Source organism: Globicephala melas, chromosome 1 (assembly GCF_963455315.2).
Source record: "Globicephala melas chromosome 1, mGloMel1.2, whole genome shotgun sequence".
NCBI lineage: Eukaryota > Metazoa > Chordata > Mammalia > Artiodactyla > Delphinidae > Globicephala > Globicephala melas.
Genome location: NC_083314.1, coordinates 55,368,649 through 55,382,761, shown reverse-complemented (window position 1 = coordinate 55,382,761; position 14,113 = coordinate 55,368,649). Strand labels below are relative to the sequence as shown.

At 36.4% G+C, this 14,113-nt stretch overlaps 1 protein-coding gene across 4 annotated transcripts in view; it reads left to right on the top strand.

Moving 5' to 3' along the window:
- Positions 1-14,113, top strand: part of RABGAP1L (RAB GTPase activating protein 1 like) — a 686,895-nt gene that overhangs the window by 870 nt on the left and 671,912 nt on the right. The gene's annotated exons all lie outside the window — the stretch shown is intronic.

Here is a 14,113-nt window from a genome sequence, read left to right as displayed (position 1 = left end):
CCAACGGTGCAGGACTGGGCAGTGCGTCAGCATGTGGAAAGGGGCCACTGGCCAGCGGGAGGTGTCCGGGTGCTAGGGGACTGGACCGACAGGGTTTGTTTCTGATCCCAGGGCAGTGTGTCCAGGTGCTTGTGTATTCTTATACTTCTCAGGATCATCTTAGAAAATGTACCAAAATTCACCTGGTCACTTGCAGAACTGAGGGTTTCATGTAAGTGATAAGAATTGTCAACCTCATTATGCTAACGGTAAGGAGAACTTTTGCTTGCCTGACAGATTTCAGCGCTGACTGGAAACTGATTTCAGGGTCTGCATTTTTGGTACGGGAAGGTTTAGGGATTTTTAAAAATACATTTAAATTATCTTGTACATGGTGGGAGGTAAGTAGTTGCTTCTTAACGATTCTGACAACACGATATCGTGAAAACCTTCTGACTTTTCTCATAATAGTGTTTATATGTGGCTTCTGCTGCACTTTTGTAGAATATCCAGTAGTATGATGTCAGAAGATACAAACATGAAGTTTGCTTGTGGTCAAATTTGAAGTGGATTTTGTGCATGGAAAATATTGGTCCACAAGTTGCTCCTACTGGAAAACTGGCCTGTGATTCGTTATCTCAACAAAGTTCCATGTGAAACTGACAATGAAATTACAAAGGAGAAAGGCCAGATGAATTTAATGTATGCATTATCTTCAAATTGTATTAAATGCTCGCTTGGTAGGGGAGTTAGTTGAGACTGAGTTAGACTGATGTCTCTATTAAATCAGGTCAAAATGTGCCCTGGTATTATGTATTAACAGGTCATCTGGAGAGAAGTGGATGTAGTCTTTATAGGACCACCAGGGAAGTCCCAAAACATACTCAGTTTTTAAGGAGAGGTTTAATATTGTGAGCATGGAAAAAGACATTGCTTGACCTGACTCTTGGTTTTTCAGAGTGGTTAATAATTTTCACTTTATGGTCAATATTTGAAATTAGGTATAAGTACCTGACTATCAGTGGACCCTAATAAGGAATAGTTAATGGAATTAAGCAGAACTTGTATCTCAGCATTCTCTTTTTCATACTTCATTTACTTTCCATATTGCACTCATTCAACAGATAGGATGCCATACCTGAGTATTGCAAGTTTGTGCTCTTGCTGACCTCTTTTTGTCATCTTTTGGTGTTTTTTGGTGTAATTTTTGGGATTTTCCTGGGAAACTTATAGGCATATATTCAGTTGATTTGGAGTTAGATTTGGGCTAAGATTATTAGCCCACTTGAAATTCTGAGCCTTCTTGTTTTCTAAATAACCTTAAAAATAGAAAACACAATTCTTTATAAACACTCATGAAAAATCTGGCTACAGACTGTGTTGTTGTGATAGACATAGTACAGCCAAAAATATATTCAAGAAACTTCCCTTCTCACCCAGTTTAGTAAGCTTAAATAAGAAGAAAATAAAGTATTCTTTTCAATAAAAGCCTGGTTTTCCCAGAATATCAAGTCTAACAACTGTTTGCTGTACTATTTTCCCCCTTGCCTCTTCTAAGTTCAACAAGTACTACATGTCTCTAGTCCATGGCAAAAACTTAATTTTAGTAGTAGGGGATTCTCAGTGCAGGCTTGTGCTGGAGAATTTGACAGGGAAACACCAGGTATGGAAATTTCCTTTTTTTTACAGCACTGGTTTTCTCTGTACCCAGGTTCTTAGTGGAGTGGGGGAATGGGCACATATCACAATTACATGGCCCTTTTTTCATACTATATTTCCTTTTCCTCTCCTCCTCTTTCTCCTAACCCTTTGCTAAATGGGCCATTGCTACTAGTAGGGTGTTGTAGCCCTCGGTTGTAACTGAACAAAGGCTGAGAACCTTGGCCTTTTGCTAATACTTCCTAAGACAAATTTCCACTCCCTGTAATTTGCCTTCTGGCGGTATCAATAGGCACCTCTGTTACTCTCATTTTTGAAGAGACATATCAATTTTGGTGGTGAATAGATTACATATGTAACTAAGAGTGAGATGTATTGCATTGTGTAGCATACATGGAAGAGAGACTAGGAGATTGCTTAGCTGAACATTTATGAACTGTTTTGACTGTGGCTCACAGTAAGAAATACATCTTATACCCTGATTCAACACACACACACACACACACACACACACACACACACACACACACAGTTGAAAGAAAAGTTTGGTGAAACAATACTTATCTTTTCAGGACCTTGCTGGAGCTGTCTCATCAGTTGGCTTGTAAGCGCAATCCTGCCTCTCTTCCCACGGAACTCCATGTGTAGCTTGAAATTGGCCCTGGTGGGAGTATTTACACCAGGGACACCTGCAAATGTTACAGTTCAGAGCTTTTCTCTCTCCTTTGGATAGCCAGTTAAACATTTACAGCATACCACAGCACTGCCTACAACACATTTTGGTATTTTCTATTCTATTTCATTTTATTAAAAAATGCTGGGTTTTGGCACCCAAATTGATTTTACAGCCAGATAATGGATAACAGTTTATAGTTAAAAACTGGTTTAGTTCCCCCTCGTCACTTTGTGGATGAACACACTAAAAGATTGAAGTTCAAGGTCACATAGCTAGTCATTAGCAAAGCCAGGTCTGGGGACTCCTAATCTGGAGTTGTTTCTAGTGGACTTATCTCTTTTCCTAACCCAACCCATTCATGTAGCTCAATTAGAGTGTTTAATATATGTAAGACATTGTGTTAAGCAGTTTGAATAGAGATGAATAAGGCATGAACCTTGACCGTGAGGCATTATGCTTGCGTGGGGGATTAAATATGGAAACAAAGATAATGTAAGGCAGAAAGTAATGTGTACTAAAGAGATAAAGGTAAGGCAGTACAAGTTAGAGAGAGGAGGGAGAGATTACTTTTAGTTGTAAGGATATGGGAAGAGGTGACATTTAAACCATGCTTTGAAGAATGGGTAGGATTTGGACATGTGGAAATAGGACAAATAGTATATAGAGAAAGGCCTTTCTGGGCCAGAGGCCGGGGCAGTCAAAGGAATGGAGGAAAAGAGCTAGGCAAGAAAGAGTCAGTACCAGATGGTGAAGAGCCTTGAAGGCCAGTTTTCCTTTCTGCTTTTCAACTCGTCTTTCATTTTTGTCTCTGGAGTCATCTAGTACTTCTTAATGTTAAGTAAGCTTTGTATGCTGTGCTCCTGATCAGACTATGACCCAGAGAACACTTAAGTATCCTTAGAGTAAAAGCTGAGGGAAAAATTATTAGTGTAAGAGAAACAACCTTGCGTTTATCAATCCTAAAACTGTTGGAAAGAAAGGGAAAATATTTTCTTTGTAAGGAGATGCCATTATTTTTTGTTTGGCCAAATAGACAGCATCAAATTGGCTGTAGCAGTACAGGAAGCAGTTTTGAAAGTCTTTAAAAATGTGCTTTCTAAATGACTGGATCTTAATTTTTGGAGGCAGGTTTGGTTTAGGCAGAAAGGCAGTTTATACAGATCCACAGCTGAGCTGACTGCTTTTCAGAATTTAGGGCAGCAAAGTAGAGTATTTCATACTATAGCCAGTTGTGAAGGATAGATTCTTTACTCAAAGAAGTTCCTTTGATTTCAGCATTTATGTCTTTGACAGCCTGTATGACTGGAGATGTTTTGAAGTCTTGGATGGAGCTTGCTTTGTTCCACAGGGGAATTAGGTGGCTAGAAATGAAGACAAATGACAGTAAGTTGTGTCTGTTAATCAAATTGAAGCTCTGGTGGTAGTTCTCAAGGTTTTCTGTCTGTTGATGATTTCATACTCACTGCTTCTAATTAAAATGATGCACAGTCAATTTGAAGAAGCTTTACTTCTCTTTGACCTACCAGTTCTATAAAGCTAAAAGCCCTTTTTGAATGTTGCCCAGGTAACAACACATACAGACTGTTAGAAGTGTGTGGAAAATTTCGGTAATCTTGGTAATGAAGTTGCTATAGTAAAAAGCTGCTTGGTTGGTAAAAAGCTGGGCTACTTCTGGATGGTTGACAAAGAATTTTTGGGATGAGCTTTGGTTCCAAAATAAATGTGAATTATGTCTTTGCCATACTGTTTTCCTCATTTATTTCAACTTCTGATATGTAAAGTATATTGTCCTGTTACTTTAGGTTTTAGCAGTTTCATGTGAACCTCTCCACAAAATAGCACACCCCAAATAGCATGATAAGAGTTTAGATGCAGCATGCTTCAGATACCTCGCACCATTTGAATGGTGTAGCTAATCATGTCAGCGCAGAGGTGGGGTTTTTTTTTTTTTAAAGACATGTTAGGTTTTACAAGTTGAGTTTATTAAAATTCTTCCAAATTTTCTAACATCATTTTTTTGTGATACAAAGTGTGATGTTGATGTCCTTAATTTAAACTATGCAAACATTTTTCTAAAGATATACACATGCACATGGATGTGTGTGTTTATATGTACGTATAACACACACCCCACCCACTAGCTGTTGGAATTTATGGCGAAAACACAGTCTACCTGGTAAATGACTAAAAATAAGTGGTCTGGCTCTTTGAAGACTATCTTTCAAGTCACAAATATGAAAATAATGCAAACCCAAAGGGATTTTTTGAATGTCACATTTCCAGAAAACTAGCACATTTTAAAAGGGAAGTGTAGAATTCATTCATGTACCAGTGAAGGATTTCTCAACCTCTCCCTTACCCTGTGTATTATGTACACCCATATTCTTCCCTCATTATCAGCAGTAGGCAAAATTACAGGACTTTAAAAATCAAACTTCACCAGAGGGGATGCAAATAACAAACACTATTTTTAGTAAAAATACAAACTTGTGGTTTTCAGTTTTGAAGGTTTAAGAGACATGTAACACTAGTTTTTGATAAACAATGTAGAGTATTTATTCTGTACTTCAAGATGTACTTTGTCATTTTTGAGTCCCCTTGCTAGGAGCATTGTATAAATGCAAATGGTTGTTACAGGGGATATTAGGTATTTCCTTGAATAGTTTCTCTTTAGTAAATTTATCTTGGTATGACACTTTGAATAAATTATAGTTTAGTTTAGTGAAAAGTCAACCACTGATGGGAGACTATACATATACTGGCAGACAGTATGGTTTCTTAGGTTGTTTTATAGTGATTTTGTTGTCTCAGCAGCTAATAGCCATCAGACCGTATTCATTTATTATTTTATTTCCACAAAGATCTTCTCTCATGGACTGTATTCTTTCATTTAAAATCTTTGTCTCATATTTTGCCCTGCTGTTAGTGGAACAATATTTTGATTTGACTTTGTCCTAGTCTTCCTATGCAAAGATGTATTACTGCCTATCAAGTTGGTACTAAATTGTAATTCAGTTAATGTCTTCTTTCCTCCATCTATTTTTTCCTCTCAATATTCTAGAATTGATTCTAACACTAACCCAAGCTTCCTGGTTAACATTAATGGGAAAAATGAGATTAGATGTTACTATTTAAATCCTAGGACCACCTGTTTGCCAATAGTAGTGAACCTATAAAATTTTTATGCATGAGTTAGGCAGCTTAATTTTTCACTAATGAGTCTAGGCTTCTAATTATGTATTTATTTTATTTGGCTGCGTTGGGTCTTAGTTGCGGCATGTGGGATCTTTTGTTGTGGTGCGCGGGCTCAGTAGTTGTGGCACACGGGCTTAGTTGCCCTGCGGCACGTGAGATCTTAGTTCCCCAACCAGGGATTGAACCCACGACCCCTGCATTGGAAGGTGGATTCTTAACCATTGGACCACCAGGGAAGTCCCCTATTTTATTTAATTTTCAAATTGAAGTATAGTTGATTTAAAAAGTGTTAGTTTCAGGTATACAGCAAAGTGGTTCAGTTATACATATGTATATATATATTCTTTTCCAGATTCTTTTCATTATAGATTATTACAAGATACTGAATATAGTTCCCTGTGCTATATAGTAGGTCCTTGTTGTTTATCTATTTTATATATAGTAGTGTGTATATGTTAATCCCAAACTTCCAATTTATCCCTCCTTCCCCCCTCCCTTTTCCCCTTTGTAACCAAAAGTTCGTTTTCCATGTCTGTGAGTCTATTTCTGTTTTGTAAATAAGTTCATTTTTATCACTTTTTAGATTCCACATATTAGTGATATCATATGATATTTGTCTTTGTCTGGTTTACTTCACTTAGTATGATAATCTTCAGGTCCATCCATGTTGGTGCAAATGGCATTATTTCATTCTTTTTTATGGCTGAGTAATATTCCATTGTGTATATATACCACATTTTCTTTATCCATTCATCTGTCAATGGACATTTAGTTTGCTTCCATGTCTTGGCTATTGTAAATAGTGCTGCTATGAACAATGGGGTGTTCTAATTTTTAAAAATTCTGACATGTGTTTTATATTTCTTGTCAATAGTTTTTTTTTTTTTTTTTTTTTGAGGTACGTGGGCCTCTCACTGCTGTGGCCTCTCCCATTGCAGAGCACAGGCTCTGGACGCACAGGCTCAGCAGCCATGGCTCACGGGCCTAGCCACTCCACGGCATGTGGGATCTTCACGGACTGGGGCACGAACCCGTGTCCCCTGCATCGGCAGGTGGACTCTCAACCACTGCGCCACCAGGGAAGCCCTTGTCAATAGTTTCGATAGATGAAACAGGTTTCTCCTGTTGCACTTGGTTTCACAAACAATAAAATAGCAATCTCTACCATTTGAAAATATCAGATAAAAGTTTTAAAAGATAATCTAACAATAGTAGGTTGGAGAAACCAGTTCGTTTAGCAATTAATATGATACTTCTCATTTTGCTTGTAAATTTCATTATGTTTGCATGCTAGATGTAGTAGAACTTTATTATGCTCCACTGAGAATTTACTTTTCTAGATAGAGAACTCTAGCAATTTTTGTACTTGTGAGAATTTCATTTGGAAGAGGAGAATGATAATAGTAGATTTTAGAAACTTTGGTTGGCCAAAGGGAATGGAAAAAAAAATCATCTTTAAGCTGCAAATATAACTAAAAACATTTTTTGGTTTTGTGGAAGACAAGGTGGATAGAACGTAAGACCTTAGTTCCTGATCTAGTGCTGCTATGAGATTCTGAGAGCGTAAGTGACTTGCCACAGTTTTTTTCTCTTTGCATAATAATAATAAACTAACATTATTGAGTTTTGAATGTGTCAGTTATTATATAAGATAATATGCATTATCTAGTTAATTTTTGCAAAAACTATCTAAGGTGGGAACTATTATAATGTCATTCCCAGTTTGCAGATGAGGGAACAGGCGTAGAGAAAGTAACTTATGATAACACAGCTCATAAGAGGCAGGTCTCTTGCTTCTAAATTTGCCTCATAGTGACTCTCAACTACTACTCTGTATTGATGATTCATTAAATGGGGTTGATGATACTTGCCTTGCCTATTTCATAGGGTGGTTATGAGGACCAAAAAGGTAAGGTTTACAAAGGAACACCTATAAACGTGCCTGGTGTTTTCATTTTACTGGATAATTTTTGAGAAGCCAAAGAAGTCATTGAAATAGATAAGCATGTATATTTCTTTTAATCACTAAAATAAGTCAAACCGTAAAATAAAATGAGCAAAATAAAATGGATTTTGAAAGGCTGCTATCTGCAAGGCAGAAGACATGTTTTGCGTGGGTCCAGAGGATCCGTGAGGGAAAGACAAACGGAGGCAAAAATGTAGGGTGTATTGAATGAAAAGTGGATTGGATGCTCTCTACCAACCTGAACTCTTTCTGCAATGAGGAGGAGTATATAAATGGCATTAGATGACCTCTGAGAGCCTTCCAACATCAAGATCTATGGCTGTTTGTAATGGGTGACTTTTATTTTATTTTAACACCTCAAAATAGCTAGATACACCCAAAAAACTTCTATTTTAGCTTGGACAATTAACAATCACCATTCCTTAAATGTCAGGTTTTTTTGAACTTAGGGTGGAAAAAAGTATATGGTTGCCTGGGAAAAATATAGTTATGTATTTTGCTTTCTTCCCCCCAAAATAAACAGATTTTTTTTGAGGGTGCAGTGGGTAAAACAGCTTAATAGTATGTTGTCACATGCTTGTGCTTAATACTTTTCTTGTGATTTTCCCTCAAGTTTATGTTTCCTAAGTGTGTATTTTCAGAAGAAAGTTAATATCATTGTGAGTATGAAAGTTCGTTTTTACTGTATGGAGTGTTATGGTTTTATGGCTCTTTATACCGTTGGTTTCATTCTCTGACATTGTTTTATTCAGCAAGCATTTATAAGGCAGAGAATGGGTTCAGTGCTAGAGAAGGAGAGATAAGAGACTGTTAAGGAGCTGACAGTCATACTGGAGAAACATGCAAATGCAGTGGTGTGTAGCAAGGATGGGGCAGCTTAGGATATGTCTTACAGAAAGCTTCAGAAGGTTATGTAACCTGGTCTGGGGTTTCAGGTAAGGTTGCTTGGAATATCTGAGTTGAGTTTAAAGAAGGCAAGAGAGACATCTTAAATAGAGGTATGAAAATTTGAAGTTATAACTCTTAACTTATATAGACCCAGTGGCAGCTCCTCATCTCTCTGAAACATGCAAAAACCCCAAAGTAGATATCATTTTTATAAGTAGTTACTTATAAATAAAGCTCTCACTGAGAACTTATTTTTATTTTATACATGATGCTTGTGGTTTCTAAGGTAATAGATTAAAAGGAATAATTTAGAATTGAAATGTTGTCATAAATATACATATTGATAATAACAGCAAGATTGCTGACATGATAGCAGCAAAGAAATAGGAAAAACTAAAAAATGTAGATAGTAAAGGAAAACAGCCTTGTGCACCTACTTAGCTTTGGGTATCAATTGTGTTTCTAATAGTATTAGAATAATAATGAAAGTTTGTCATGTTCTCTCTTACAAGAAAAGGTTAAATGTATGGTCTGTATACATTTACAGGGGCATTAAAGTTTTTTCTTAAAAAGATTTTTTAATATGAAATAGTATGAAAACCAGAGGGTAAACTGTTAGTTCAGTTATCAAATTGTTTATCCTGAATGATTGATTTCCAAAGGGCGTTGAATAACCTTAATTTTCTTCGTATATATGATACATAGACCTGTGTATTTTATGGGATACTAGACATATTTCAGCACAGTCTTTGCTATATAACATTGGCTAGAAATTATTTGCTTATATAAAATATCAAAGTTAGGGCTCTTGACCATTTGGATATCAGGTATTTTTAGAGAGTGTGGACCAGATTGTCTTTCTGTTCTGGATGGCTCATAGTTGTGGTCTCTCTCAGCCTAGATGTCATCATCTTGAAAACCTTCACTGAGACTATAGACTCTGTTAGTAATCTCTCATCTGTGCTTTTGGAGCATTCTATTTTCCTCCCTGTTGTGATACTAATAAACATTGCATTGTAGCTTGTCTGTTTCTGCTTTAGACTATAGGCTTTTCGAGAAATGCAAAAAAACAAAAAATACTTCGTTTAGGGCTCTGGAATTGGTCTCTCCTTGGTTTGAATCTTGGCTTTGTGTGGCATTGGGGATGATATCTGTAAAGTGGGGATAATCTTACTGCAGAGGGTTATTTATCTTGAATAAGTTAATGAATGTAGAGGAGACATAACAGTTCCTGGCACATTGTTTAGTTCTCATAAATGTTTCCCCCTCCTTCCTTTCTTTCTTGTTGTGTCTGGCACTCAGTAGGACTTTCAATAATACTTTTAAAATGGTTTTGTAAGCTATGTTAGAGCTGAATTGGATCTATCTATGTATCATTAACCTTATTAAATGAAAATTTCTTAAAATGAATAATAATGAGTATATAAAAATTCAGTCTTTGCGCTAGATGTCAGCAAGTCATGTAGTCTCCAAATTAGATTATCAGCGTGAAAAAACATTCTCCAGGCCTTCTCAAGCTTATGATTGTTGTGAGGCAGTGGGTTTAAAGTAGGTGGAAAAGATTGTGGAGTTCCTTTTTCTGGATTTGCTGCTTTCTGACCTTGTTCACTTGTATTGGTGGCTCTGCCTCTTATTGTCATTATCTTGGCCTTTTTTTGATGGGATGGTCGTTGATCTGTTTCTTGGGAAGGAAGGAACCCTGAACCTGACAGACTAATTAACTGTGTGACCTTGGGTAAGTAACCTTATTTCTGGGTTTATATATCTGTATAATGAAAGTAATAATACCCCAAGACTCTGTAAAAGTTAAGAAATAGGTGCCTGGTTATAGAAGGTGCTCCATAGATGGTAGGTATTCTTAGGACTTTTACCAAGCCAGAATCCTCAGTATTCCTTCTGTATTAGTAACTTTATTTGACAGCAGCAAACCAAAAAATGGGGTGAGGGAGAACTGGATGACCTGGGGAATGATGGCAGAGATTTTGCACCAGCACTCGTGACCTCAGATGGGAGACACAGATGCGGAGGGCCTGTAGCTTTATGTGAAGGAGGACGGGTGGAACCAGATTGGATCAGATATGGCATAACATCTATAGTCTGGCTTAAAACCTCATAAACTGGTTGGGTGGTTTTTAATTTAATTAAATTTAAAAAGTTTTATTTATTTTTTAGTTATTAAAATGCTGACAGTACTAAACTACTTACTTGATTACAGAATGATTTTTCAGTGAGCTGGGTGCAACTTATTCAAGGTTTATGAGCTGTAGAATTGTTCCTTTGTGATAATGTGTTAAGACATTTCTAGGAATGAAGTATTTTTCCCCCTTTATTTTCCCCTTTAGTGCACAAGCTGTTGAGATCTATATTGCTGCTACTCCTATTGGGATTTGCCCTTTCATTACATCTCTGTTAAGTGCTGTGGAGGAACGTAAAGAAGTATAAGGCATAAACCATGTATTTCAGTGATTGCAGTGGGGAAAGTAAAATATACATGTATTAAAAATAACTGATCTGGGCTTCCCTGGTGGTGCAGTGGTTGACAGTCCGCCTGCCGATGTAGGAGACATGGGTTCCTGCCCTGGTCTGGGAAGATCCCACATGCCGTGGAGCGGCTAGGCCCATGAGCCGTGGCCGCTGGGCCTGCGCGTCCAGAGCCTTTGCTGCGCAAGGGGAGAGGCCACAACAGTGAAAGGCCCGCGTACTACAAAAAAAAAAAAACAAAACCAAAAACCCTGATCTTTTAAAAAAGCAGAATTATTGACTGAAACATCTTATTCTCTTAGCCCAATATTCCTAGTGTCATTTAATATAAATAGTTTTCCTGGAAAAAAAGTCTTAGGCTGTTGTATATGCAGGTGTCAAAAATGGATTAGAAAAGTTGGAAACTGAAGTTTCTGACTAATGTTAATTTTCCATCGTATTTGAAAATCTTTATTAGCATTATCTTGTCCTGATTCCTTCTGATATCTTCTAAGAATTTAAAAAATTATCTATAAATCTTAAAGTGCCTTTACTTTGTCACCTTCAAATGCGATCATTGAAAAGTTGGTTAATTATTCTATGTATCTTTTCAAAGTAGATTAAGTTAAATCATCATCATTTAGATATTTTCCTTTCACAGTATTTTATCTTAGTTTGTGTATCATTTGAAAAAAATCATCATGTTAGTGCCATATTTATTATTGAATCTGTAGTATCTTTTATACTTAAATGGTACACATTTTGTTCAAAAGAAGCATTGCCACCCTCCCTTTCACCCCCTGCTGTACCTTGACTAACATTTGGATATAAGAGAATCTCTAATCAGAATGCTCTCTCCTTTGATTTTCCTGTTGGTGACTTCTTGTTGTCATTCAGATCTCAGCTTTTAAAAAAATTTTCTCTGAGTCTTTCCCACACCACCCCATCTGAAGTGGTCCTTGATGCTCTAGGCTTGCTCTGCCATGTTGCCCTATGTATTTTAATTCAGAATACTTATCCCTATCAGAAACTTCCTTCCTTCCTTCCTTTCCTCCTTTCTGTCTTCCTTCCTCCCTCCCTCCCTCGTTTGTTCCTTCCTTCACTCCCTCCTTCCTTTCTTCCGTTCCCCAGTAGCATGTAAGCTCCTTGAGAGCAAGGACTTAACCGGTTTTTTCACTTCTCTTATCTGTAGAGCTTCAAATAATGCACTCAATAAAATTTTGTTATTACAGGGTGAAGCAGATATTCTTTCCCCGAAGTAGCTTTATGACTATCTTGAAAGTTTATTTCACTTCATTATGCCTTGGTTTCTTCCCCTGCAAAATGGGTGGGGGATGGGAGAGGAAAGAGATTGAATTAGGTTACTTCTAAAATCTCTGCCATTTAAAGTCTTGCTATTAGCTTGATGTGAGCTTTGAATTCTGCTCTAATGGTGTGGATGAAGTTTTGCTGAGCTACTTACTTTCTTAATCTGTCTTCTCTTGAAACCAGTAGTGCATATTTATGTTTGTAAGATTACTGACAGCATTGGAGAGTTAACTCTGTTTGCAGAATCAGAGTTTTTTGGTGTCTCTAGATTATTAAAGAGATTAGATCTGCAACATGATTTCTGTTTTGATGATCAAGTTTAGTTCTGTGGCATATCCAAGTACTAGGTTGAACTTATTTTAATATCAGGAAATTTCAGTCATCTCAACTTTTTAATTAATTTTAATTATGAGAGTTATGATTTCCATGAAATGAACCTTGAGATAATATACATATAAATAAAATGAAAGTTTACATTACAAGTATTTTTGTAGTAATTTCTGGAAGGCACTGGGAATTGTAGATATAAACTAGTTTTTCATTTGGTCCATGTGACTAGAATTTTAGACAGTTGGCTGTTTTAGTCTTCACTTCAGAAAGCTTTATTATTATAATGAACAAAAACATTTTTTGAAATGGGTAAAGGAAATGAGCAGACAGTTGATAGCAGAGGAAATACAACCTATAAGCAATTGTCAGAAGAATGTTAGATCTTCTCAGTAATCAAAGAAATGCTTATTAAAGCATTTATTAAAGCAAAATGGAATACTATTTTATACTTATTTCAGATTTTTTGAAAATAGTAATATGTAATGTTAGATTTTAGTAAAGCAGGCATATTCAAATATTGCTAGTGGATTGTAATTTGGCAGAATGTATCCAGAATTGTTAGACTATTCATAATCTTTTCATAAACTTTTGATTCAGTAATTTCACTTTTGAGAATATCCTAAAGAAATAACTACAGGAAAAAGAAAGAAAAAGATAAGAAACAGGTGTATGCAGGAGAATATTCAGAGCAATGTTATTTATAGTAGCAGCATATTGGAAGCAACTTAAATTTTCAACAATAGGAGACTAAATTATGATACATCTATTCCAAGAACCATTATTTGGCATGAAAATAATTACAGAGAATGTATCATTTTAAGGAAGGGTGAATATAACCATTTAAAATACATAAGAGGGCTTCCCTGGTGGCGCAGTGGTTGAGAGTCTGCCTGCTGATGCAGGGGACACGGGTTTGTGCCCTGGTCCGGGAAGATCCCACATGCCGCGGAGCGGCTGGTCCCGTGAGCCATGGCCGCTGAGCCTGCGTGTCTGGAGCCTGTGATCTGCAACGGGAGAGGCCACAACAGTGAGAGTCCCGCGTACTGCAAAAAAAAAAAAAAAAAAGAAAAAGATCAGGAATGCACTAAAATGCCAATTGTGTTAGCTTAGTAGGATTATGGACATTTTTGTTTGTTTGTTTTCTAAATTTGTATAACTTTTATAATGAAAAAGGTATAAGTAAAGTCAGATTTTGCTAGGTGTGATAATTTTGTTAATATAACTAGGGTTGCCAGATTTAGCAAATAAAAATACATGCAATATTTGGGATGTACTTAGACTAAAAATTAATTGTCTTTCTGAAATTCAAGGTTAAACTGAGTGTCTTATGTTTTATCTGACAACCCCAAGTATAACACATTTTGGTTATAGTTGAATGTTGTTGAGAAATGTTGGGACACTCTATCTCCCAAATAATTCTAAATATTGTTTTAAATTCAGTTGACTTTTTAAAATAAAACAACTAGGATTATTTAGCTAGGAAAATTACTCTTATAGTCTAATTTTATTTTCTAGACTTGTTTTTGAGTGATGCTTGAAGGAAATATGCTTCAATGTTTGGCAAGAGTAATTAAAAAGTCTTGTTATTTAACAAAAACATAATATTGGATGCTGCCTGTTTACCTTAGATAGAAGGATGATTTGTTAAGCTA